This window comes from Danio rerio, chromosome 15, assembly GCF_052040795.2.
Source record: "Danio rerio strain M-AB ecotype USA chromosome 15, GRCz13ab, whole genome shotgun sequence".
NCBI lineage: Eukaryota > Metazoa > Chordata > Actinopteri > Cypriniformes > Danionidae > Danio > Danio rerio.
The window spans coordinates 34,762,483-34,789,006 of NC_141035.1; the positions used below are offsets into that span (position 1 = coordinate 34,762,483).

Sequence of the window (26,524 nt, forward strand, 5' to 3'; positions counted from 1 at the left end):
AAAAGCGCTATTGCTTATCCTAACTATATTGGAATTAAGAGTGTGAGGTATTTAATATTTACTTGTGTGTATTTCTGGTACATTAGCTGGTTAAGGCCTATCATGGATAAAATATACAAAAGCCACAATTTTCTATCTTAATGAACAATTCATTGATTGACTTAATCAAACAATTTGTTCAAAATGAGTGATTCTTTCAGTAATGAACTAAAGCTCTGTGGCTTTTTTTTATTGTTTTAAATCAGGGCTGTCCAAACTCGGTTCTGGAGGCCCAGTGTCCTGGAGAGTTTAGCTCCAACCCTAATCAAACACATCTGAACCAGCTAATAAGGCTTTTACTAGATATACTAGAACAGGGGTGTCCAAACTTAGTCCTGAAGGGCCGGCGTCCTGCAGATATTAACTCCAACTTCCCTCAACACACCTGCAAGGATGTTTCTAGAAAACCTAATAATTCAATTCAATTCAGCTTTATTTGTATAGCGCTTTTACAATGTATATTGTGTCAAAGCAGCTTCACATAAATGGTCATAGTAAATTGGAACAGGGTAGTTCAGTTTTAGTGTTTAAGTTCAGTTCAGTTCAGCTTGGTTCAGTGTGGTTTAAAATCATTGCTGAGAGTCCAAACACTGAAGAGCAAATTCATCGATGGGTAGCTCTACCGATCCCAAACCATGCAAGCTAGAGGCGACAGCAGAGAGGGAACAAAAAATTCACTGATAGGCAAGTGAAGAAAAAAACTTGAGAGAAACCAGACTCAGTTGGGCACGACCATTTTAATTTCTCTACTGGCCAAACGTCTTGTGCAGAGCTGCAGTCTCAGCGGCGGAGGCTGGATAAGAGTTTGATTAGCTAGCCCAGGTGTGTTGAAGCAAGTTGGAGCTAGGGTTGTAACGGTATGAATTTTTTACGGTATGATAATCATCTAAAACAATACCACGGTTTGACGGTTTCGCTGTATACGGTATGTTACAAATGTTACAAAATAATAGAACAGTGAAGCAAATTTGAATTTTTCCAAATAATATATTTTTAGTTACTATAAACAACACCACTTACAATGAACAAATAAAAAAATAAGAAAATAATAAATAAGTCAAAGTCCAAATAAAGTCCAAATAAACATGGTGCAAATCCTCAGTAAAAAAATAGATATAAATATTTACTATACTATAAATAGTTACATAACGAAACTAGATTCAATATGGAACATCCTTAGGTTTTATGTGCCAGCATGGATATGGTTGTCTGTGGATATGGATTTGGATATGGTTGTCTGCAATGCAGACAAACAGCTGCACCTTCATTTGCGTCTTTTGAAAACAGCAAGAGCAGCAGTTCGTCTTTGCTGTGTCACTGTTTTGTCATGTTTCTGTGCTGCTGTGCATGCAAAAGTACTTAGTATGAGAATTATTTCATGCAAAACTTTTTTTTTGCGTTTTATTTAGCCGCGCATAAATGTATGCCTTTCTCTCATTCTGTGTTGTTCAAAAAGCTCGTTTTTGGTACACAAACAAAAGCGAAACCTATGCTTATTGGTTGTGATATAGCGAGTCTGAACCAATCTGGGCATGGAGGAGGGACAATGCATCAATGTAGCATGTCTGGTTTGTCCGGAGACACAGTGACGAGCGTTTCTTTGTCAAATCAGCGTGGGCAAATGTTGATGACGTAACCGCACTGATTCCGGAGCCTCTGCAAGTCCGCGAATGTTATGTGATACAGCACTGGAAAGCTGAGATTCTCTTCTTTATGCCAATCTTTGAATTGTATGAATGGGATCAGCGGATCAAAAGTTATTAAACATTTAAGAGCAATACTTATTTTTAGCCGTGGGCGGCTGTCTCGGTCTTTAAGGGTTAAAACCGTTGATATGCAATTGTTCATGGTATGATAATCGTGCACGTTCAAATCGTGGTAAACCGTCATACCGGTATATTGTTACAACCCTAGTTGGAGCTAAACTCAGCAGGACACTGGCCCTCCAGGACTGATTTTGGACACCCCTGCTTTAAATTGATTGAGTTCTCTTATTCAGTCCCTTAATGCATGAAAATATGGCTTTATTCCAGTCCAGATTTTTATGCCCTTCACGTGTTAACTTCCCTCTATCTTGTTGACTTGGATGAACGTCAGTTGATTTATACTACACAAATGTCCACTACTGTTAGAACATCTGTATGGTAGATTTCAATGGAATTCTCTAAACCAGAAGTGCCCAAATTCGGTCCCGGAGGGTCAGTGTTCTGCAAAGTTTTACTTCAACCCTAAAAAGACACACATGAACAAGTTAATCAAGATCTTACAAGTCAAGCTGCGGTCACACTGAATTTTTCTCCCCATAGACTTCTATTCATATGCAAGCGACTGGAAACGCAAGTTTGTGCATCTAGTTTCGCAGTTCGCTGCGTTGGTAAGTTCAGGCTTGGAAAACTCTGACTAATCATGGCTAATGGCTAATCATCTTGTTTAATTGCGCCCCTTTTCGCAGCAACGTACTACAGAATTTCACACGCACAAACTCTAGTGTGACTGTAGCTTCATATTAAAAGGTTCCAGGTACGTGTGCTTAGGCAAGCTGGAGCTGAACTCTGCAGGACATTAGCCCTCCAGGGCTGAGTTTGGACACCCCTACTTTAAACCCTTAAGCTATTGGAAACTACTATGCTAATGCAAATGTTGTCACAATCAGAATGCTTTGTGGCACATATAGGTGCTGGAGTTTACATATGAAGCAGATTCACTCCCTCTGTCAAAATACATGGAGTGAGGGTCTGTCAATGTAAGATCCCTTGTTCACTTGACTAAGTGGAACGCACTTATATGACGGCAGGTTGGCTCTTGGCAGGTCATGGCGAATTAAATCCAATCACAACCTTTGACCATTGAATAATTCATTGGAATGAGTTGTTTGAAAACCTTAATTCAGGAAAGAAAGTTTGCTGTTCCTCTGAAATGCACAAATTTATCTCTAGCTTTTCTTTAGATTTTTTGGGGGCTAAAAACAGAAAATAAAAAAATACAGGAATGTTTTCATAATGGAAAACATTCCTGTATTTTCTTTACAGAAAACACTGGGTTCTATACAATACCTTCATGTTGAACCAACACAAATAGATCAAGTTAACTAACCCTAACTTGTGTTTACAAATTAATCAAACATAAAAAATAAATAGTCCCCCCCATAAAATCTCAAGAATTGTGGCACTTCAGCTCGTTTGAAGTAAGTATTTTGAACAAGCAGCAAAAATCTTTTTTTGAGACGTGCATCATTGGCAATATTATAGTCAATTTGTTGTGTGCTCTTTTGATTTTAGCTTGTAAGCAACCAGTATATATTCAATGTGTATTTCCAATAGTCACATGCTCACTGCTCATTCACAAAAAAAAAAAAAGTTCAATATCAAAAGCAGTCCATTTGTGTAAAAAAAAAATGTAATTACTGAACAGCAGGTGGCGCTTTAACACTTCTAACCCTCTTGACTGGCAGAATCTCCATTCAACTATAGGAAGATAGGGTTTCACAATCTGCCATTTTCATATTAAAGCTAAAGAATTGAGAATGGAGCAAGAAATATGAAAATATCACTTAATAACCGCTAAAAACTGGCAGCAGCGGCTGTGACAAACACGATGGCAAACTATAACCATCAAGCTTCATTACACCGCAATGGCAAACAAAAGCATTTCTTTTCTTCCAAAAACAGAACATTGTCACAGTTAATAATCTCTGATATAAAATTACGATCTCAGGCATTTACTCTGGAGAAACCTCTACTTTTCCAATCGCTTATAATAAGGATTTTTGAAATGCAAAGCAAGCCCATAATCTGTTGACTCGTCAAGGAATGTTTGAGAAAACCACAGTCATGCTAGATTTGCAGTGATCTGCCATCAGTGGCTTTCCTGCACTGTGTTCAGTTTTCCATCTATCATCCCGTCACTGAGAATGCGCTGATTCAGCACACAGACGGAGCTATTTAAAGATCCGCGGCCCACAATGATAAAGATAGCTGGCTCTCCTGTTGTCTAGCACAGACAACCAGATCATATCTGTTAGTGGTGCACAGAAAATAGATGCATCTTGGCCAAAATTGTTTCCATGAGGCCAGAACTTACACTGCTTTTTGTAGAATGAAGTCTTACGGTCTGGAGTTTATTTCATTTTTATTGATTTATTTATTTTTAAATGTAATATATTTAGTAATAAAAAAATAAATGGGCTTAATACACAGTACTATTTTTATATATATTTTCAAAGTATGTTATGCTCACCAACAGTGTTGGAGAAAGTTACTTTAGAAAGTAGTTTATTACAATATTGAGTTACTCCCCAATAAAGTACCTAGTTGCGTAACTTAATTATTTTCATGGTAAGTGTTGCGTGACCTTTGCATTACTTTTTCTGACCTGACTGAGGCGTGATCTCTTTCAGAACTTATTTTTTAAAAAAACACATAAATTAATGTAGGATATTGTTATCTTTGGAGAATGTCCTGACCTGTCGTATATACAGATTAATGACAGTTTAAAGCATTATTTTTGCTACTCTTGTACTTTTTGTCTTATTAAAAAGAAAAACCACTGTCTGTTCAGATAATCTTTTTTTTTCCCTATGGGTTCAAAATAATGAGAATATTTCTATTGCAGAAATGTAAGGCTCTGCCATCTTCATTTCTGTTTGTTCCTGAATTCTCTCATTGTGTGCGGGATTTAATGTGACTACGTTCATTTTAATTCGGCAATTTATTTTTTAAAAAGTGAATTAACTAAACTAAAAAGTTACTTGCATTACATTTTTTAAAAAGTGACTCTGATATTCGTTACTTGCTCGTTAATATTATATAACATATATATTACATATTTACACATCTATATTATATGTGATGCTTTAATTTGATGGTTTGATTTAAGTTACATTGCATCTACATGCCAACTAATAAAGCACACCGTTAGGTTAGGGTTAGTGTAAGTTGACATGTACTTGCAAAGTTTCTTCTAGTCAGTTAAATGTCTGTTTAGCAGCAGTATCAACAGATATTAAGCAGACAGTTTAATTCTCAAATGGGCCATCACAAAAAAGTGTTCTCTTAATATGTTACTCATCGTAAGCTCAACATTGCACACTATTGCTGCATTTATATCACCAAGAAAGGTAAAAGGTAAAAACAAAGTCATAATATGAAATCAGAGCTGAAAATAATCGTTTCTGTTTCTTTACACTCAGTTTCACTCACATTTAAACTCAATATTCTGAAGAAGGTCAAAGGAAAAAGTCTGAATTTTGAATTTACATTTTCATAATCCCGACTCTGCATTAAACTTAAAATAATTAATATTTTTCACAGTGGAAAATTTATAAAGTCAATTTTGATTTCATTTTTTGCAGTTCGGCAGGGGTAAAATTCTGAATGCTACTACATGCAGTTGCAGTTCTTGCATTTAAAATAAAAACATACTTCAGTCAGAGTCAGAATCGACATAAACACTGTTTTTTAATGAATATATATAACCCATTGTTTTTATTTTTTATTTTTTTTATTTCAGCAAATCTTTAGAAATTGCAAGATAAATAGACACAATGACAAGATTTTTGTTTATATAATTAAAAAAAAAATTTCAATCTTCGAGGAAACGGTGAGATATAAAGCCACATTTACTACAGTTACCTGTGGTGAAAAACTCAAATCTCAAGATATAAACTTACAGTTCTGGGGGAAAAGATATGAATTTATGAATTTTAATGTTTTTTTTTTTTTTATCTGATGTAAAAAAAAAATAAAAAAAATCAGTTCTTACCTTTTTTTTATTTCTCAGAATTACATTTTTCTCAGAATTATTATTATTATTGTTAATTTCCCATGGCTGAAACAAAAAAAAAAAAAAAAAACATAAAATACATAAAATTCATTTGTCCAGCATAATATTTTTATGAAAATCAAGAAACACCGTGCTTAACTTCAGTTGTGCCACATTTCAGTTTGTCTGTGTCTGTGTGTTATTTTTTGTGATCTGCCTCTAGAAGCCTGATGATCTGCATTCAAACATCAGCTCTGCGTTTCATTTCCTCTTCCTTATGTGCTCATTTATTTATTTTTGTTGCAGGCATTTGAAAATGAACACAAAGTTTTTTGTATTCTCTAAAGCACCTTTTCCATAACAAGCATGATTATTACAGCCTGATCTTATCATGAGATAACGTATGTTTTGTCAGTTTAGTGGCTAATTCGTGTGAAGTACTACGAGTTCAGTCATATAATAATACTACTACTAATAATAATAATAATACATTTTATTTATAGGCGCCTTTCAAAGCACTCAAGGACACCTTACAATATGTAATGTAATGTAATGTAATGTAATGTGTATTTATATAGCGCATTTATTGTGTATGGCCATACACCCAAAGCGCTTTACAATCATGAGGGGGGTTTCTCCACACCACCACCAGTGTGCAGCATCCACTTGGATGATGCGACGGCTGCCACAGGACAACGGCGCCAATGCGCTCACCACACACCAGCTATTGGTGGAGTGGAAAGACAGTGATCGAGCCAATTCGGTGGAAGGGGATGATTGGGAGGCCATGATCGTAAGGGCCGATAGAGGGACTTTAGCCAGGACACCGGGGTTACACCCCTGCTCTTTCACGAGAAGTGCCATGGGATTTTTAATGACCACAGAGAGTCAGGACCTCGGTTTAACGTCTCATCCGAAAGACGGCGCCCACTGACAGTATAGCGTCCCGTTCACTTTTACTGGGGCATTAGGACTCACATAGACCACAGGTTGAGCGCCCCCTGCTGGCCTCACCAACACCACTTCCAACAGCAACCTAGTGTTTCCTAGTGGTCTCCCATCCAGGTACTGACCAGGCTCAGCCCTGCTTAGCTTCAGTGAGTAACCGGTCTTGGGCTGCAGGGTGACATGGCTGTGGCCATGATATGTCACAGGCACATTATAAAAACAAGACAGAAAAGTAACGAAACATAGTATTAATCCAGAAAATCAATAAAAGCAATCCTGAACAGAAAGGTTTTAACCTGGGGTTTAAAATTGGAGATAGAGTCCACCTGACAAATATCTAACGGCAGGGAATTCCTTAAGTGTGGTGCTATGCAGCTAAAAGCCCTGCCACAAAGTGTCCCATTTTAAAAAAAGAAGACAAGGCACCAAACCCCACCCCTAAACCCAACCGTCACTGTGTGATGAGCAAATTGTACTAAATCATACAGTCATACAAATCAGCCACTAAATCAAAAAGTTATGAATTGCCGTGCTATAGCATTGATTATTACTACTCAATAGGTTTTTATGGCCCTAACACACATTTCAGAAAATATGAAAATATTCATCACTTTTGTCCCACCCAGATTTAAACCTCCAATTTCTTTTTGTTTGTAGTTTAGATTTTTAGTCATTAAGCCCTGTGATCTTGCTTTATCTTTGTGAGAGAGAGCAGATCAAGACGGGTTTAATTACTGCTCTTACAGCGTAAAACCTAAGACGCTCTTCATCCGCTGTAATCCACTGATTGTGAATCATCTGATGGAGATGAATGAAGGGGGACGTGGGGACTGGACATTTGATAGCCCCATATCCTCTTTTTGACCCCAGCACACTGAATGAATTAAGAGTCCCGTTGAGCTGCAACATTGGAGAGCTTCGACTAGACTCTTTATCTGATAACTACTGATTCAGGAACAGTTGTCTCCAGAGGCCGTCAGCAGCAGCTGGAAAATAGTCTTAGAAAAAAAGCTCAATTCTAAAATACCTTGTCATTTTTTTTTTTTTTTTTTTGTATTATTAAGATACTATGAAAGTTTGAATATTGGTTTAAATTTTGTATTGTCTTAATGTATTGCTTACTAATTACTGTTGTTTTATATTTTTTTCTATTTTTTTTTGCCCATTTACAAAATCACCTTACACTAAATGAATCTAAGAAAGGTTGCCTTGGCTTTCATTTTTAATTTTAGTTTCACCTGCTTTTATTTTTAGTAATTATACTAATCAATGTTACCTTAGGGTCTCCTTTATGCTCCTTTTTAGAAAACTTATAATTTTATATAACTTTTCCTTCAGTTAAATAAGTGATTAAGACACATTTTATGTCAAGTCAAGTTAAGCTATATTGTCATTCATGTGTGGACATACAGAGAAACAAAATATCGTGTCTCGCAGGACAACAGTGCTGCATAAATTAATCATAAATGCAACACAACACAACACTGGACATCTGGAGAGCTATTTTAAAAAATCTATGCATAATATACTATAAAGTACATAACTATACACATAAGACACGCTATACAAGTACTTCTATGATTTAATCTGGTTTTTAATTTGTTTTTAGTACTGTTTTTGTATTGTGTACTTTTTATTATTTATTATTATTATTACAGATGTTTAATGTCTTTTGTAGCACCTTGGGTTTAAAAAAAGCACATTAGAAATAAAATCCATTGTCATAGTTAGCGCTAGAAAATGTTAATTTCAGCTAAATCAAATGACATATATTCACTAAAGTATAAATTAAAGTTGGCAGATTTTTTTAATTAATTCAGCTAGTTGCTGAGGCAACATTTAATTTTATGGAAATAAAATATAATTTTGTAGAAGCTGTATACTATAATTACAAAACGAACAATAAACTTTAACTAAAATACAAAAAAGTTAACTTTTTCAAAATGATTTCATTTGTGTTTCATTGATTTTCTTTTCGGCTTAGTCTCTTTATTAATCCTAACATATATATATATATATATATATATATATATATATATATATATATATATATATATATATATATATATATATATATATTAAGGGTGGAGCCGAACCCGAATACGGTATTCGGAAAGGCACGAATAGCGTGTTTTTACGAATACTTGATTCAAACAAATACTTGAAAAATTATTTGTATTCGGGAGCAAGAAAAACACTATATCAAAAAGCAGCGTTTCCTCATGAGACCACAGTGCATGCCCGCGTGAGTGAGTGAGAGAGAGAGAGAGAGACGCTCAGGAGTCGGAGGGCGGGGCGGAGATAAAAGGTGTCAGGCACAAGCTTCTCCACAGCAACAGACAGAAGGCTCGGCTGAGCGTAAAAAATACTTCACTGCATCACTATTTTTGTTAAATAGATTTTTGTACCTTAATTGGGTTCCAAAGGAGTTTGATCGGGATATTCTATTACGCTGCATTATTGACTCTGTTTACGCAACAATAGCTCTGTTAGCGCGGTAATTTAGACAATAGACTGTTGACAGAGTAACATTAACGTTCGTTTATAAAGGTTAAAACGATGCTTTTGCAGTTGTGTCCAATAGTATGCACTTATGGGAGTTATATGGTACGTCTAAATTACTGTCTTTTGCAGACAGCAAGATATATGCTATAGGCTAGTTAACCTTAGCATAGCTTCCCGTCACTTTTTATTAACTTGAAACTCCTCAAATACATTTGGGCACCCAGAAAAAGAGTGAAAAAGACCATTTCTTGGTCCTCCACCAGTCAAAAGAAAAAAAAAAACTTCAGATTCTGTGTGGAAGCATTTTACAGTCAGTGCTGCTGCAGATAAAACAAAGTGACACTGTATAATGTTTACAAAAGTGAAATCAGCAGAGGCAGAGATATTAAACATCTGTCAACATCTTCTATCCATAATCATTCATTCATTTCGGCTAAATCCCTTTATCAATCTGGGGTTGCCACAGTGGAATGAACCACCAATTTATCCAGCATATGTTTTACGCAGTGGCTGCCCTTCCAGCTGCTACCCAGCACTGGGAAACATCCATACACTCTCTTTCACACACATACAATAGGGACTATTTAGCTTACCCAATTCACCTGTATTGCATGTGTTTGGACTGTGGTGGAAACCGGAGCACCCGGAGGAAACCCACGCCAACATGGGGAGAACCCAGTCGAGGCTCGAACCAGCAACCTTCTTGCTGTCAGGCGACAGTGCTACTCACTGTGCCACCGCGCAACCTTCTATGTAATGTATTATCACATGCACTAAAAGCATCCTCTCCTGATACTGTCTGTGAACCCCCACAAGCATCAATCCCCTCAATCAGCACAGCTATGTTCTGCTAAATCCTCCACAAGCACCAAACCATCAACACAGCCACATTCTGCCTCAGCAAGTCAGTTTCAAACATAAAAAAAGTAAATAATACAAACTTTGTGTCTGTTTTGTGGCAGGCAGATGACAAAAGCAGGGCTGTATCTTTTAGTATTATATAGAATACTTTTGTTCTGCCAGATCTCCCAGGCAGGGTTTTATTTAGATTTATTTAGTTAATTTTAGTTTTTGGAATTCTGTCCATTGGAAAGAAGTTCTTTCAGAAGAAGAACAGTTTTTTGAAGTATTATTTGTTTTTATTCTGTTTATTCAGTGTCCTTCAACAAGAACGGTGGTGGTGGGGTTCATAATATTCACAATGGTATTTTATTAGTTGTTGGTTTAACCATGGATGAGATAATGGCTTCTATGTTATTTTCTTTTCAATGACATTTCTTGTCACATGTTCAAAAACAACAGCCGATATTGCATATCTATAATTTATATAATGGGTATAATTAAACAATACTTTCACTATAACGTAAATTAGAAGTGTAATAGAAAAAATATGTATTTTTGCGCCATTTTGAATTTTACTCGAATACAAATACAAATACAAATACTTTCCCCCCCTCAACAAATACAAATACCAGCTGCTCCGCACATCCCTATATATATATATATATATATATATATATATATATATATATATATATATATATATATATAGGATTTATAATCATTTTAAGAAATGAGGACGTCATCAATGTCCTCATATTTCAACTCCTTTTTGTAATACCTGTGTCATACCCATGTCATTATACAGATTTGTGTCCTGACATGTCACAAAAACACGTACACACACACTAGTTGATCATTTGGCATCAGAAGTGGCTTATATGAAAAGCAAAGGCCTCTAAATTATGCTTTTTTTTTTTTTTTACCAAAGTTAATTATTTAATTAGGACAGTAAGGTCTGATTTTGCTTTGACAAAAGTCTTGTCATATAGTATAAAAAGTCATGCTGCAATAGAAAAAGAATTAATATTTTGTATAACTCCCATGAGCTTGGAGGAGTGCATCCAGACATCTCTGCAGCGACTTAAATAATTTACTAATAAAATCATCTGGAATGGCAAAGAAAATGTTCTTGCAGGCATCCCAGAGTTCATCAAGATTCTTTGGATTCCTCTTCAATGCCTCCTCCTTCATCTTACCCCATACATGCTCAATAATGTTCATATCTGGTGACTGGCATGACCAATGCTGGAGCACCTTGACCTTCTTTGCTTTCAGGAACTTTAATGTGGAGCCTGACGTATGAGAAGGAGCGCTATCCTGCTGAAGAGTTTGCCCTCTCCTGTGGTTTGTAATGTAATGGGCAACACAAATGTCTTGATACCTCAGGCTGTTGATGTTGCCATCCACCCTGCAGATCTCTCGCACACCACCACACTTAATGTAACCCCAAACCATGATTTTTCATACACCAAACTTGACAGATTTCTGGGAATCATAGGTCCATGTGGGTTCCATTAGGTCTTCTGCAGTATTTGTGATGATTGTGATGCAGTTCAACAAATAATTCTTCAGAAAAATCTAACTTCTGCCACTTTTCCAAATGATCAACTAGAAGTCAAGTTATTATTTGTTGCTCTTACTACTGGGATCCACAACAATAACTAAAATTTTAGTTTGAGGTAACTACAATAACACTAGCCTGCTTTCATTCTATATTGTCAGCCTTTTTGTCCTCTGCATTGCTTTAATGAAGTCGTGTGATTGGCATTGAGACAAGCACATAGTGATCTTCCTGTTCCCATGACTCTCTGAACTTTCCATCTCAAATCATGCCTTCACTCCTCCTGTTTTTATTTCATTTCCATCTCATCCTCCACAAGCGTCTTCCAGCAGATTTGCAGTGGAAATGAGCTTCACAGGCTGTTGACCCTGCAGACTCTCCACCTGAGGTCTGACCGACCCTCCACTTCACCTGTTCTAAATCTTTCCACGCTCACTTTTTTTCACCTTTAATCTCATGAATACACACACTTGGAGAAGAGGACGTTCAATTTACGTCAGGATTAGGAGTTTTGGGAATTTGTGGCTTGGTTAGTAAATTTCTCCATCCCGAACGAAGGTCCCATTTGATTCACTTACGAGGAAGCGGAGTATATGGCCCATGCAGTCAGAAGATGCTGGAAGTCATAAAAGTGAAAATTAAACAAAGCTCTCAACTGAAGTGTCTCATTCCCTGGGCATGGCTCACTTTTCCATCAGAGCCGTTTAGAGCAGATTGTCCTTGTAAATAAATAGCTCTTTAATGGACGTCAATCTTGGCATTTTCTTCTGACCTCAACACTTCATTTGTTCTGAAATCCTTTATTAAAGCTTTTAAAGAACTCTGCTTTGTATTGTTTAACGGAAATTATGTTTTGTCTTGTGTTTTAACCCTTATATTATATTGCAGTTCAGTTTGTTCATGAAATTGAGCTGTCAGCCATGATGCAACATTTTTGTCCAAACTGGCTGAGAGGTTTCGATCACTGTGATGTCAACGCTGGAATCATAAGCTCAGGTATTGATATTGTACTTTATTAAGTAACTTCCCATCTTGGTTCTGGGTGGCTGCTTGAAGTGCATGCACTGTGTAAAACATATTCCAGAGTAGTTGACAGCATTGTCAAGATACTGGAATTTCAGCACCAATCAACATCTATATACTGCTAATATTTAAGCGATGTTGACCACATAAACACCGCTAGTTGGCCATTGTGTTCACATGCTCAAAAAAAGACTGTGATCGACTCCACCGCTGATCACTGAGTGCAAACACATATACATGCCACTTTAGCATTTTAAGGCTGATCTTTTTTAAATTTCAGTGTCGATTGGTACCAAATTCGATACTTTTGACAACACCAGATGGTGGGTCATTTCACTGTGGTGACCCCTGTTAAATCAGACACTAAGCTGAAGTAAAATGAATGAATGAAGGTTTATGTAATATTGCGTTTACCCAAAATTGTAATCATTTCTGGCAAAAAAGAAAAATCAATAATTTGACACATTTACTCTTGGTTATTGCAACAAAATAAAAAATGCATGCAACATAATTATATAAGGTTTCATGGTCCACGGACACAAATAGTGATGGCTACTTAAAAAAATTTTCATTAGAATGCATAGGAATGCCAATAATTGTAGAATATATCAATGATTTTTTTTCTTGGTGGAATTGTGGTATTTTTAATTGTCCTCTTTTTTGCTAAAGTTAAAGGTTAGCTTAAAAAAGTAATTAGTTGCCTTAAAAACAATAATTTGCTTGCTCAAATAAGTAAATAAACTAGCTGTAAATTGGAACTGTTAAGTTGACTTAGGGCGTACTCACTATGTACAGTTGCCTTGAACTTGGCCAAAGCACGCTTGTCCCCCCTCCCCCGACCACCTGCACTCACATTACATTCTGGCCTGGGCAGGCTTACATCATCGATGATGCACTGTTCAGTAACTTTCGCTCAGCACAGTGGAGATGTCTTCAGTTATATCATTTAATTCGTTTGATATGTGGTGACACGCAGTCAAATATTTTGCCGAACAGATCAGCCACTTTTGACGCTCATAAACAATCATAAAGTCCTGGTGCTGCAGGAGGTTTTCTGAAGGTGCAGCTGTAGTGCAGTGAGGGGGTTTGCTTCTTTAATATTCTACGATAAAAGTTGTTGCACGTCCTCCAGTTCCTGCCACAAAATGAGCAAGTTATAGCTACTTGAAGTGTTCAGAAAAAACTAAATACCTGTGAATAAACTCGACACAGAGGAACATAATGCCAGCTAGCGTTTGGGAAGTGTCATTGCAGAGCAACAGAAACAGCGTGTAGAAGTATAAATGCATGACTATGTGCAAGGCTTGCACCATAAGTCGCACCAATCACATAACGCAGAAGTATAAATCAGCCTTTAGCCACAATATTTTTAACCACGCCCCTCTTAGCATTAGATTGCTATGATGGAATGATGTGCAAAAACAAGCCCCGCCCCCTACTCAATATTCCATTTGAGTTTGTAAATACATCAACATACTGAAATTTAATTATCAGCAACTTCCAGTTCACACAGACTATAAGAGTGTTGCTTCTATTTCCTTAAGTATACATAGGGGTTTTATTTCACAATTGATTGATGTTTATTGCAGTAGTGTTGTGTGGTCGCAATTATAGTGTTTTGTGTCCGCTCGTCTTATTCTTTCTTCACTCCACCCACTATGTCTTTACTCTTTCCAAACATTTTCAGTGGATTAATTACAGTAAACTGTTGTGATCATCCAGGCCTTATGTAGAGATGATGAGGTCATCAAGATCTACAATCAGAGTTGAATCCATTCGAGACTCTCGGGATTAAAAACGATGTGTCTGAAAGGTTGGAGGGGATTGGAGTGATGATGTTTCAGCTGCTGAGATCTGATGACGCACATCAGCCTTGACGCCTTCACTTCAGGCTAAAATCTCATGCTGCAAGTCAAACTTCTACAGCAGACTCGAGCTGTTTATTCCATCCGCCGCTAATTACTTCACTCCTTAAACAACTCGCAGATCTCCTGCTTTCCTCTTCGGGCGAGAAGAAAGAATCCCACTCTAAATCCCAAATACCTTCCTGTGTGAAAATAAATGAAATTTGCTCCACAATTTGAAATGACTTCCGCGGTTTACGGTTTCTGCGTAACAGATGGTGATTTTTCTGTATTGTTTTACAGTCGGCGTGTCTCTCATGCCCACACACCTTTCTCGCGGAGGGTGATCTCATATCTTCCGCAGTAAATGCTGAAGCTGTGAGTAATTCTGCCAAACATCATTATGTCCTGCTCCTGGCCGTTGTGCCTCATTAGACGCTGTTACTAGAGGACTCGGGAGTCCCAGAGGAGCCTGGAGGTGTTTTGTTAAGGCCTACACCAGAGGAAACCGCGTGGCCTGAGCAAGCCTTTTCCGGGCCTGTACACGCTGCATTTATTTTCGATGCTCTCTTCTGAAAATATCTTCTCTCTAGAACAAGATGCCATCAGTTGAGAAAGACTGCCAAGTGCTAACCGTTCTAACATAAGCTGCAGGAAGAGCAATAATAGAAATTACATATAGACAACGGTTATGTAAGGTTTGTCAACAGAAGTGTGTTTGCATCTGTCCAATGTTCTATTGTATGCATTTTTAATAAACAACAGTGGTATAATTGAATCTATCGTTCAACTGCTGTGGTTTGATTGCCATTCAAATGACTCTTATGCATTTTTATTCATTTAGAAAATCCAAATGAATGGCTCAAATGAACTGGTTCTTTTTGTGGATTCGAAAGCATTCAACTTACAGGTAACTTTGAGATTCATGCTGTTTGAAATATCAATGTGTTACATAATATTTGGCTGGTTTTATTTAAAATATACAGTAGTTCAGGCCAGTAACAAGATGCATGTCTTTAAAATGATTGTGAACCTTTTATTTTATTTATTGGTTTAAGCAAAGACTCCCAAACTAGGGCCAACGGGCCAAAGTTGGCACATGGTAACCTTTAATTTGGTCCGCCATCTCATCTAAGAAAAGAAAAAGAATGATGGGGAGGGTTTAGAGATTGTCAGTTGAAATGTATTGTAGCCTGTTGTTTGTTTTATCGTGAAAGGCTAGCTGAAATTATGTTTCAATTAAATGATGTAAATTTATCAGATTTTGTTTAAATGTACATACTGTCGCTGAGAATGCAGAGACTTTGGTGAACAAATCAAAGCAAATTCAGATTCTGCTTGACTAGTGTATTCAGCACTCAAATCCACTGTGTTATCAATGTGATTGTATGTTTTTATTGCAATAAGTTATCATTTAAAAGTTATGTAAGTTAATACCATTTAAACCAATGCTTTCTATATATTTTAAAATATAAGATAAATAAATTAGGTAATTACCCATGATGAAAACTTTCATGTAATATAATTGGGTATATTTATCTTTGGCCCACGGCACGTAATATTTTTGTTTTGTTTTGTTTTGTTTTGTTTTTTTATACGAAAAAGATTTTAAAAGATCTCAACAATTTGCAATAGAATTACATTTTTGTATATGCTACCAAGATATATAGAAAGATGGGGGGATTAAAATCAAGTGAATTAAAATTAAATACTTTTTAAACTGGTTCTTGAGGTGTTTATTGTGTTTTGGTGTTTTTTGTGTTTTTATTATTTTTTATAAAATAAATGTTAAGGAGATAGTACAACCAAAAATGGGAATGTACTCACCATTTACTTTCCCTCACGTGGTTCCAATTCCAATCCTGGCAAACACCTTGTCCTTCTTTACTTTTAGGAACTTTGAAGTGGAGGCTGAAGTATGAGGAGCAGCGCCATCCTGCTGAAGAATTTGCCCTCTCCTGTGGTTTGTGGTGTGTGTGTTGATGTTGCCATCCACTCTGCAGATCTCTCGCACACCCAATACTGAATGTAACCCCAAACCATGATTTTTCATACACCAAACTTGACAGATTTCAGTTAGAATATTGGGTCCATGCAGGTTCCAATAGGTCTTCTCAGTTTTTGTAATGATTAGGATCCAACCTTCTGGAACATTTCCATATAATCAACTAGAAGTCAAGTTATTATTTGTTGCTTATACAACTGAGTTAGACGACAAGACTTTCGTCAGATAGTATATATTAAAACCAATAACTGGACATTATTTAAAAAGCAAGAAACATTATACAATGGTTTTCAGTGAATATTGTTGAGATTATCTCTTAGTTTTTGGTTCTAGAATTGTTTTCATTAAATGCTTAACATTTTAAAGGGCTGATATTATTAAGGAACCAGAATCATAAAACTCTTTATGATTTCCATAGTTTTCCAGGTAACCTGAACATATATATTTCTGGACTCAATCAAAAATGCCTCACAGTTTTGCTTGCATAACTGCGACCGTCATCAAAACAATTTAATTGGTACCACATTAAATCCATTGTATTTTTGTCATTAGTCTTGTTGTTTGACGCTTGGTCATCTAGGAAGGAAGTGTTCTGTGTAAATGGAAGTGAAACATGTTTTGTTTTCGCAGAATGTCCCGCCTAAACTGACGCCACAGCACCCTGTGTCCCGATCAGAATTGCGTTGCTGTTCTGCATGCGTCTGCTGTCCCGTCATGATAACACAGCAGCCAGATCTGCAAACGGGATCAAAGATGAGTTTCCTCCTAACAAACAGCCCAACACATTGCAATTACAAACATGTGGCGTGAGCCGGGTACAGATGTCGGGCCGTGCCCACACCCCTAAAACCATCAGGATGCGGTCCAGATGTGAAGCGCTCCATCTCACGTAAGACACAGATGGTGCTGTTTCTCAGACCACCGCAAGGCAAATGGTGCTTTTGTCTGAAGTAGTTTTTTAAATTTAGATTGTTTTGCTACACCCAGTTTGCATGTGAAGCTGTAAAACAGGCTGTGTGTGAACAACCACCAACAGTCTCATTCAGTTGGAGTCGATAGTGGTTAGAAAAAGCAGAACTGCCAACTTTTATCTAGTTGCTCATGCTATAGGCTTGTGTTATGTCAGTAATGATGAACCCAGCGGACACCATGATGTAAAGTGTATTTATAGAGCGCATTTATTGTGTATGGCCATACACCCAAAGCACTTCAACAATCATTTACTGCACACTGGTAGTGGTGTGCAGCATCCACTTAGATGATGCAACGGCAGCCACAGGACAGTGCGCCAGTGCGCTCACCACACACCAGCTATTGGAGGAGTGGAGAGACAGTGATAGAGCCAATTCAGTAGATAGAGATGATTGGTAGGCCATGATTGTAAGGGCCGATTGAGGGACTTTGGCCAAGACACTAGGGTTACACCCCTGCTCTTTACGAAAAGTGCCATGGGATTTTTAATGACCACAGAGAGTCAGGACCTCGGTTTAACGTCTTATTCGAACCCACTGACAGTATAGTGTCCTCTTCACTTTTACAGGGCAATAGGACTCACACAAACTGCAGTTTGAGTGCCCCCTGCTGGCCTCTCTAACACCTCTTCCAGCAGCAACCTAGTTTTCACATGTCATCTCCCATCCAGGTACTGACCAGGCTCAGCCCTGCTTAGCTTCAGTGAGTAACCGGTCTTGGGCTGCAGGGTGACATGGCTGTGGCTGATGTCAAACCAATGTCAAAAAACCTGTCAAGAACCTGTCAACAAAATTTGAGATCTAAAGAAACGTATATAGCGCTACGTTTTCAGAATGAGCCTATATTGGGTTAGTGAGTCGACAACACGGCGACCCGAGTTTGATTCCTAGCTCAAGGTCCTTGCCCTCTCTCTCTGCTCCCTATGGTTTCCTCCACTGTACTTTCCTATAAAATAAGGGTTAGCCTTTATTTTTAGCCTTTAACGTGCTTTTGATGTCAATGTTAGATGTCATTTTGAGATCTAGGTAGTTGCGTGCATTGTAGAGGTTATAAAATTGTGTGTAAATTTGTCATTTGTAATTGCAGCTTTTACATAAGAATAAAAGGTTCATGCATTTTAATTGTTTTAATGACAATATTGTAATTGTCAAAAGAGCATCAATATGTGGATGTCAAATGGACAGGTTTTAACATTAAATTGATTAGAATTTTTGACATTTTTAATGTTGTTTTGACTTTAAGATGCCCACTGGGTAGGAATATAAATATAATTTAGATGGATGGATGGATGGATAGATAGATTTCTTCCATAAAAAAAATACAAACTACAAAATTATAACCAATTTTACAAATTTGTATTCTTGATTATTCCTCTTTATTAAAATGTGTTTATTTATTTTCCCCTAACCTTTCATCATCATTACTCCACTCTTTCAGATTCTCCAGAAATGTTACCAATAAGTTGTGCTGGTTAATATTTTTGTGGAAACTACTATGCATTTTTGCTAGATTTCCTTCTGTGAACAGGTTTACATTTGTGTATATATTCAGCAAATGCTTCATTCCTCTTCATGGAAGCTTCAGGTTCATTCGCGGTATGTATTTTATCAAATTTCCTGTCGTTTACAAATTCTCATTCACCACAAACTAAGTAACAACCAGTACAATGATTTTGTCACTTTATTTAAAATTTCATCCACCTTAAATAATAATCTGTCCTCATTTTCCATCTCTGTATCAGTCATTTCCCATGTAAGATTAGACCTGTTTTTAAATTGGATTATTGCAGATGGAAATCTCGGAGGCGCGAGTGGGAATCTAATGAAGGGCAGGTGCAAATGAAATCATTCCTGAATTCTCCGAGGATATTTCCGTCAGTCCACAGGTTACTGTCAATTCCTGAAACTGCTCAATCTCTGAGGACGTAAAGAAGCCAAACCAGTCTCTCAGTGTCGGCTGTGACCGAGGTGACGTCCTGTTTCAGCTTTATCTCATTATAACTCTATAGGTTTATCTCATCTTATGAATCCTGCCCGCTGTACTGGAAAGAGCACTGGTCATTTATCTTTTCAAATATCTTTCGTATGATAGATTGGACATGAGATTTAGATGGACACACACACACCTGCGGACTGGTTTGAGTTTATATGTGTGGGAAATCTTGACTTAGGTCTTTAGACGGTACTGTGCTGTTTGAAAGTTTGTAAATATTTAATGTATTAATTTGTTTATACATTTATTCAATCTAAATAACATACAAAATATGTGAAACAGGGTGGCGCGGTGGCACAGTGGGTAGTGAATGAGTGTATGGGTGTTTCCCAGAGATGGATTGCAGCTGGAAGAGCATCTGCTGCGTAAAACATATTCTGGATAAGTTGGCGGTTCATTCCGCTGTTGCGACCCCAGATTAATAAAGGGACTAAGCCAAAAGAAAAGGAATAAATATACAAAATAACAAAAAATGTAATTAAATTAAAACTGAACAACTACTGTACAGAAATATATTTTATGAAGAAAATGCCAAAGCAAATAATCCTATGTATAAAATGTAACTAATTTAAAATTAAAATAAACTGTAGTGATAATTTTTTTTTAATAATGTATCAGTATATTTTATTTTTGCATGCCCAAATACATTTAAGGGATGTATGAATGTGAATGTGTATCAAAATATAATATATACAATGTATTGTTCGCATGATTTGAAAACAGTAAATAAAACAGAATATATACATAATTTTTACATGTTTTTATTCACTATAATAAATTGGAAAACATATTATTATGCAATTTAAAATATATTAATATGAAAAAATAGAGAACTTGATAAAAATATATTTAATCAGATTAAATTTCAGAAAGAACAGTCCTCTAACGAAACAAATCTGGGTTTATATATACTGTATGTTTATGAGCAATATCACACCAGTAGCAGTGCGATGTGGCTGTGTATATATGTGTGTGTGTATATGTATATGTAATGAAGGGCAGGTGCAAATGAAATCATTCCTGAATTCTCCAAGGATATTTCCATCAGTCCACAGGTTACTGTCAGTTCCTGAAACTGCTCAATCTCTAAGAGACAGCAGTATATATATATATATATATATATATATATATATATATATATATATATATATATATATATATATATATATATATATATATATATATATGTATATATGTATATATGTATATATGTATGTGTGTGTGTGTGTGTGTGTGTGTATATATATATATGTATGTATATATATATATGTATGTATATATATATGTATGTATATATGATATTGCAGAATATTGCACGGCTATCAGCCAATCAGATTTGAGAACCAGACAGAACTGTTGTATAAATATAACATACATAATATATATTAATGATAATAATAAAGAATTTCCAGGTCCATTTGTGAGCAATGTTGAGTTAAAAAACAGCATTTTAGAGCATCAGTAAATGGGTATTCTTTCATATTCTTAATACTGGACCTTTTTTTGGCTGATTTCTGAATATGTAAAATATAAAACATAACTTTAATGGCTAGCATTTCTAATAATACACAATTATCCATATTAATATTTTTCAAACATTCAACTTACCCCATGACATGATCTCCACTACTGTTTAAGATTGCATATTTTTACACCTCTATTATGATAATGTTTAATACATTATGAAATATTCGGATTACCAACTTTAACCATATTAAACCTTCAGAAATGCATGACTGTTTAGTCATTTAGAATATTCAGTTATATAAAACTTTTGATTAAAACCTATTATTCCATCAGCATTGCTCAGTATTTTTAATTAGCACTACATTAACCACTAACTCACCCGCGCCCTGCATGTGTGAATAATCACGGCTGATGGTGTAATTAATGTAATGGTCTTAGTGCTGATTGAAGAGTGTGTGTTGTGGTCAGGATGAGATGGAGAGTTTGTGAATGAGTGATGTTCAGTGCAGATCTGCCTCACACTGATCCTGCTCTTCCGCTTCTGCTCGTTCCCTGTAGAGACTGGAAAAACACTTGCTGGATTTTACACCCTGTTATTCTTTCTCTCTGCAGTCTCTCCGGTCTTTGGGCCATTAGAAGAATATCTCCATGTCTGTTTAGGAGGAAGAACACCAGATTGATCTCAGTGGGTAAAGCAGCGTGACCTTCTCAGCTAGTAAACCATACTTTTTATTTCATTCTTATATCATTTATTTAAGAAGGGTCCATATATAACAGTAATAGAGCATGAGATGTCTATCTATTCATCCATCTGCTTGTTTGTCATCTATCAATCCATCTATCTCCATTTATCTGTCTCCCTGTTTACCATCCATATGTTCTAATCTTTGTTTATCATTTATTCATCCGTTTGTTTGTCTATCCATCCACCATGTATCCAGATTGTCCTCCATGAGTCCATTCATTCTTTTGTTCCATCCACCCACCCATCATTTTTTTGTTTCATCCATCCATCCATCCATTTATTTATCCATCATCCAGTTTTTCATTCATTTATCCATCCATCCATTCATTTATCCATCCATCCATCCATCCATCCATCCATCCATCCAATGTTTATAATTTATCCATGTATCCATAAAATGTTTATCATTCATCCATCCATCCATCCATCCATCCATCCATCTCTCCGATGTTTATCATCCATCCATCCATCCATCCATCTATCTATCCATCCATCCATCTATCCAATGTTTATCATCCATCCATCTATCTATTCGCCGATCCAATGTTTATCCATCCATCCATCCACCCATCCATCCATCCATTTATCCATCCATCCAATGTTTATCATTTATCCATCCACCTCCGATGTTTTCCATCCATCCATCATTTATCATTCCATCCATCCAATCATTGTTCATAATTTATCCATCCATCCATCTGTCCAATGTTTATCATCCAGCCATCCATTCATCATCCATGCACCCATCCATCCATCCATCCATCCAATGTTTATCATCCATCCATCCATTCATCCAATGTTCATCATCCATTCATCCATCCATTTATCCAATGTCTATTATTTATCCACCCAATGTTTTTCATCCATTCATCCAATGCTTATCATCCATCCATCCATCCATCCATCTAATGTTTATCATCCATCTATTCATCCATTAATCTAATGTTTATCATCAATTCATCCAATGTTTATCATCCATCCATTTGTCAATCCATCTATCTATCTATCTATCTATCTATCTATCTATCTATCTATCTATCTATCTATCTATCTATCTATCTATCTATCTATCTATCTATCTATCTATCTATCTATCTATCTATCTATCTATCTATCTATCTATCTATCTATCTATCTGTTTGCCATCCATCATGCCAAGTCTTACTAAAGTGATTTATAAAAATATGAAAAATGTAACTTGGGACTTGATAAGATTGTGTTCCCAATGAACCTTGTAATTCAAAGAACCATTCTTTCTTAGCGTTAAAAGCTTTCTGGGGAATGTTAAAGTAATTTTTGGTGTTGTCACTGAGTAGTACCATTTCAAAAGGTACACTTCTCCCAAACAACTTACTGATCCGTTAACTTACTAATTCATCAAATGGTTCCAAACCTTCCTTCTGTTATGGAAAAAAAAGAAATACTGTTTAAAACACCCCTGTATGCACTTTCAAAAATGACCACGAAGAATCATAAAAGTGGCCAAAATACAGATAGACGATTAAAATGAATGTTTACATGGTTTTAGTTGAGATTTTGTCAGGAAAAACAGTTTACTGAAGTACCCAAACCTGTTGCCCTAGCAGTTTATGTTGTATTGGAGTCCAGGGTGGAGCTGAAGTAAATCTAATAGATAGTCGCCCATGGGAAGTGCAGTCGTAACAGCATTAGTCATGCACAGATGTTTTTACAAGCTGCTTCACACAAACACTATAATCAGTAGCAGTCAATTAGGTCTGCTAACCCTAAAAATACTCATCCTGTGTCAGAGGTTCACCTACTCTGCAGTAAACACAAGAGCATCTGAATGTAGACGTGGACGCAAATCAGACAATCTCCGGACCATTGATGTCAAAATGTCTATTTTCTCTCTCCAGTCCTGCAGGGTTTTGGACAACTCTAAAAAACACGAAGAGATGGGAGCCGTGACTCACCGCTCTGGAAAAGCATCATATCTGGCGGGCCAAGCCGTAAACAAATGATGGGTTTCGGTCAAATGGGCCAAAGATCAGAGACTGGATTTGGAGTCGGTAAAGACGTTTGGTGATCTGCCATATTAAGAGATTATGCATGCACCGTTTGGTTACTTCTTAAAAGAAAAGAAAGCCACTTAAAAGAACAAGTTGGTTCCTGTTTAAGCTTCATACTTTAGCTTTGTCAATTTGGAAATAATTAGTTGGTTTTCAGGATGGAAAGCTAAGGTCAAATGCACATTTTCCACTTTGTGGAATGTAGACTGATAGTGTAAGGTTTGTATAATGATAAAATCTAATGGGTTGGGAGAAATTGCACATCCTCAAAAATCATAAATTATACACATCCTGATAAATGAACCAAGAAAAAGTGTTTAAAATATAAATTATGTAGGAGAAATGTTTTATTTTCACATGTCGTTTGATTCTCAACTCCTTTGTTTATTACACAAATGAGGGTTAATATGAATAATCACTAAACACCTCGTTTTGACACCTATCTGATTATTAAAGCGCTCCTATTAAGATGACTTTAGATGTGTGTGTGCTCTGCTCGTCTCTGAACCTGAGCGCACAAACACAACAGCATGTGCTCTTTTACACTTTTAAAAACATGAATGATTCGAATGTACATCAATTCACAAGTTTACATCAATTCACAAGTGAGAGGAGGATGGAACGAGGCCGATTGGTGTAGTGGCAGCAGTAATGTGGTCAATGTATTGGTCCGTTGTGGTGAAGAATAAGCTGAGCCGAAAGGCAAAGCTCTTGATTTACCGATCAATCTACATTTCTACTCTCCCATATGGTCATGATTTTTGGGTCACGACCGAAAAAACAAGATCTTGGATACAAGCGGCTGAAATGAGTTACCTTCGCAGGGTGGCAGGGCGCACTCTTAATGAATAGGGCGAGGAACTCCGACACCCAGGAGGAGCTCGGAGTAGAGCCCCGGCTCCTCCACATCGAGATAAGTCAGCTGAGGTGGCTCGGGCATCTGATTCAGATGCTTCCTAGATGCCTACCAAGGTAGGTAGACGCCTACCTACCTAGGGATGTAGACGCATACCAGGAGGAGACCTTAGCCCCTTTCACACATACAGACCTTTCCGGAAAATTACCGGCAATTTTCCGGAAAGGTTGTATGTGTGAACAGGTCCTTTTTGAAAATACCGGTAAATTCGTTCTGGCTATTTTCCGGAAAGAGAAGTTGTAACATTACCGGCAATTTGCCAGAATGCTGCGCTGTGTGAATGCAGAAGGAAGATTGCCGTAATAAGCGCGTGCACGTCTAGAACGTGCTGACGTGAGACATCTGCTTTAGCCAATCACAACAGTCAGACGCATTTACGTCCGCGCGGTTTGTGAGAATAAAAGCCTTTGAATATTTTTCCAGACACATTTAGCTGCTAGAAGTTAGTCAGATCACTTTTATATGTTCTTCTTAATGCCAACTGTGTAAATAATCATCGATGAGATGCTTATGATAAGCCATTGTTTGTTTACCTTCAAACTTTGCATGTGCCTGTGAAACAGCCTGTGAGCGCCTGCACACGCACATATTATGAACATCTCGACATGCGAAAGTGATCCTGCGAAAGTTGTTCACAATATTGATCATCCACAGAGTTTGTAATTTAGTCAAATGTTTACAAATACAAGCGCAGCCGTTTAAAGCTCATTTGTGGTGAATGATGTCAGAATTTACCGGTATTTTGGAATGGATGTGTGAATGCTCTTTTCCGGAAAATTTCCGTAACGTCCTCGCCTGTGTGAACAGCGCTTTTTTTTTTTGTCTCTCGGCTAGCCAGGGAATGCCTTAGGATCCCCCCAGAGGAGCTGGAGGAGGTGTCTGGGGAGAGAAAAGTCTGGGGTTCTCTCCTAAGACTGCTGCTCCTGCAACCCTTCCCCGGAAAAGCGGTAATAAATAAATGAATGAATGAATGAAAAATAGATTTTCATTAAGTATATGAATGATATTTTAGTTTTGGATAAATTTCTTACATTAATGTTTAGTAAATATACTGTAAGTTAAAATCTCGCCACTGTTACTGGTTGAAACCTAAGTTAGTTAGTTTGTTAGTTATATATGTCTATATATCTATTTACAAAACCCCAAGAATATATGAATGATATTTATTAATTAGTAATTAGACAAGTAATTGTATAATGACGGTTTGTTCTTTAGACTATCGAAAAAAAAATAGCTTAAAGAGGCTAATAATTTTGTCTGTAAAATGGTGTTAAAAAAAATTAATAACTGCTTTTATTCTAGCCGAAATAAACTAAGTAAGACTTTCTCCAGAGGAAAAAATATTATGAGACGTACTGTGAATGTTTCTTTGCTCTGTTAAACATCATTTGGGAAATATTTAAAAAAGAAGAAAAATTAAAGGGGGACTAATAATTCTGACTTCAACTGTATATATAAATCATTTAAAAACATGGAACCCCTATTTTAAATAAATATCTAGTCTACTAAATATCTGAGGAATAACTGAGGGAGAAGGAATTTAAAAAACCTAATTGCTTGGGGTATAAATTATAATTTTTTCATATTTCTTACACACCAGGGAACACAATATTGACGACCTGTCAGTAACAATTGGAAGGTGTTTGATAAGGGATGTCTCTCATCATTGGCAATCATGAAAGCCTTATTTCGTACTCTTTCTTTGTGAAAACTATCAATGCTCTTTAGTTTTATTCCCTACAACTTACTGGCTGTTGTTACCAGCTTCCCCAGTCACCTCTTCTGGGCCGCAGAAGCATTACCATATCAACAGATACCACAAAAGGTTGCAATACTTTCAACAAAAGCACTATAAAACATGATCAACATTGTGT

The 26,524-nt window shown here is 36.6% G+C and overlaps 1 long non-coding RNA gene across 1 annotated transcript; it reads left to right on the plus strand.

Annotated features, from left to right (window-relative positions):
• Positions 1 to 15,367: 15,367 nt before the first annotated feature.
• On the plus strand, positions 15,368 to 26,051 carry LOC141377878 (uncharacterized). The gene is made up of 5 exons (XR_015509693.1): positions 15,368 to 15,433; positions 16,418 to 16,493; positions 17,159 to 19,467; positions 21,572 to 21,674; positions 23,582 to 26,051. It is a non-coding gene; the product is annotated as an uncharacterized LOC141377878 (long non-coding RNA).
• Positions 26,052 to 26,524: the final 473 nt, after the last annotated feature.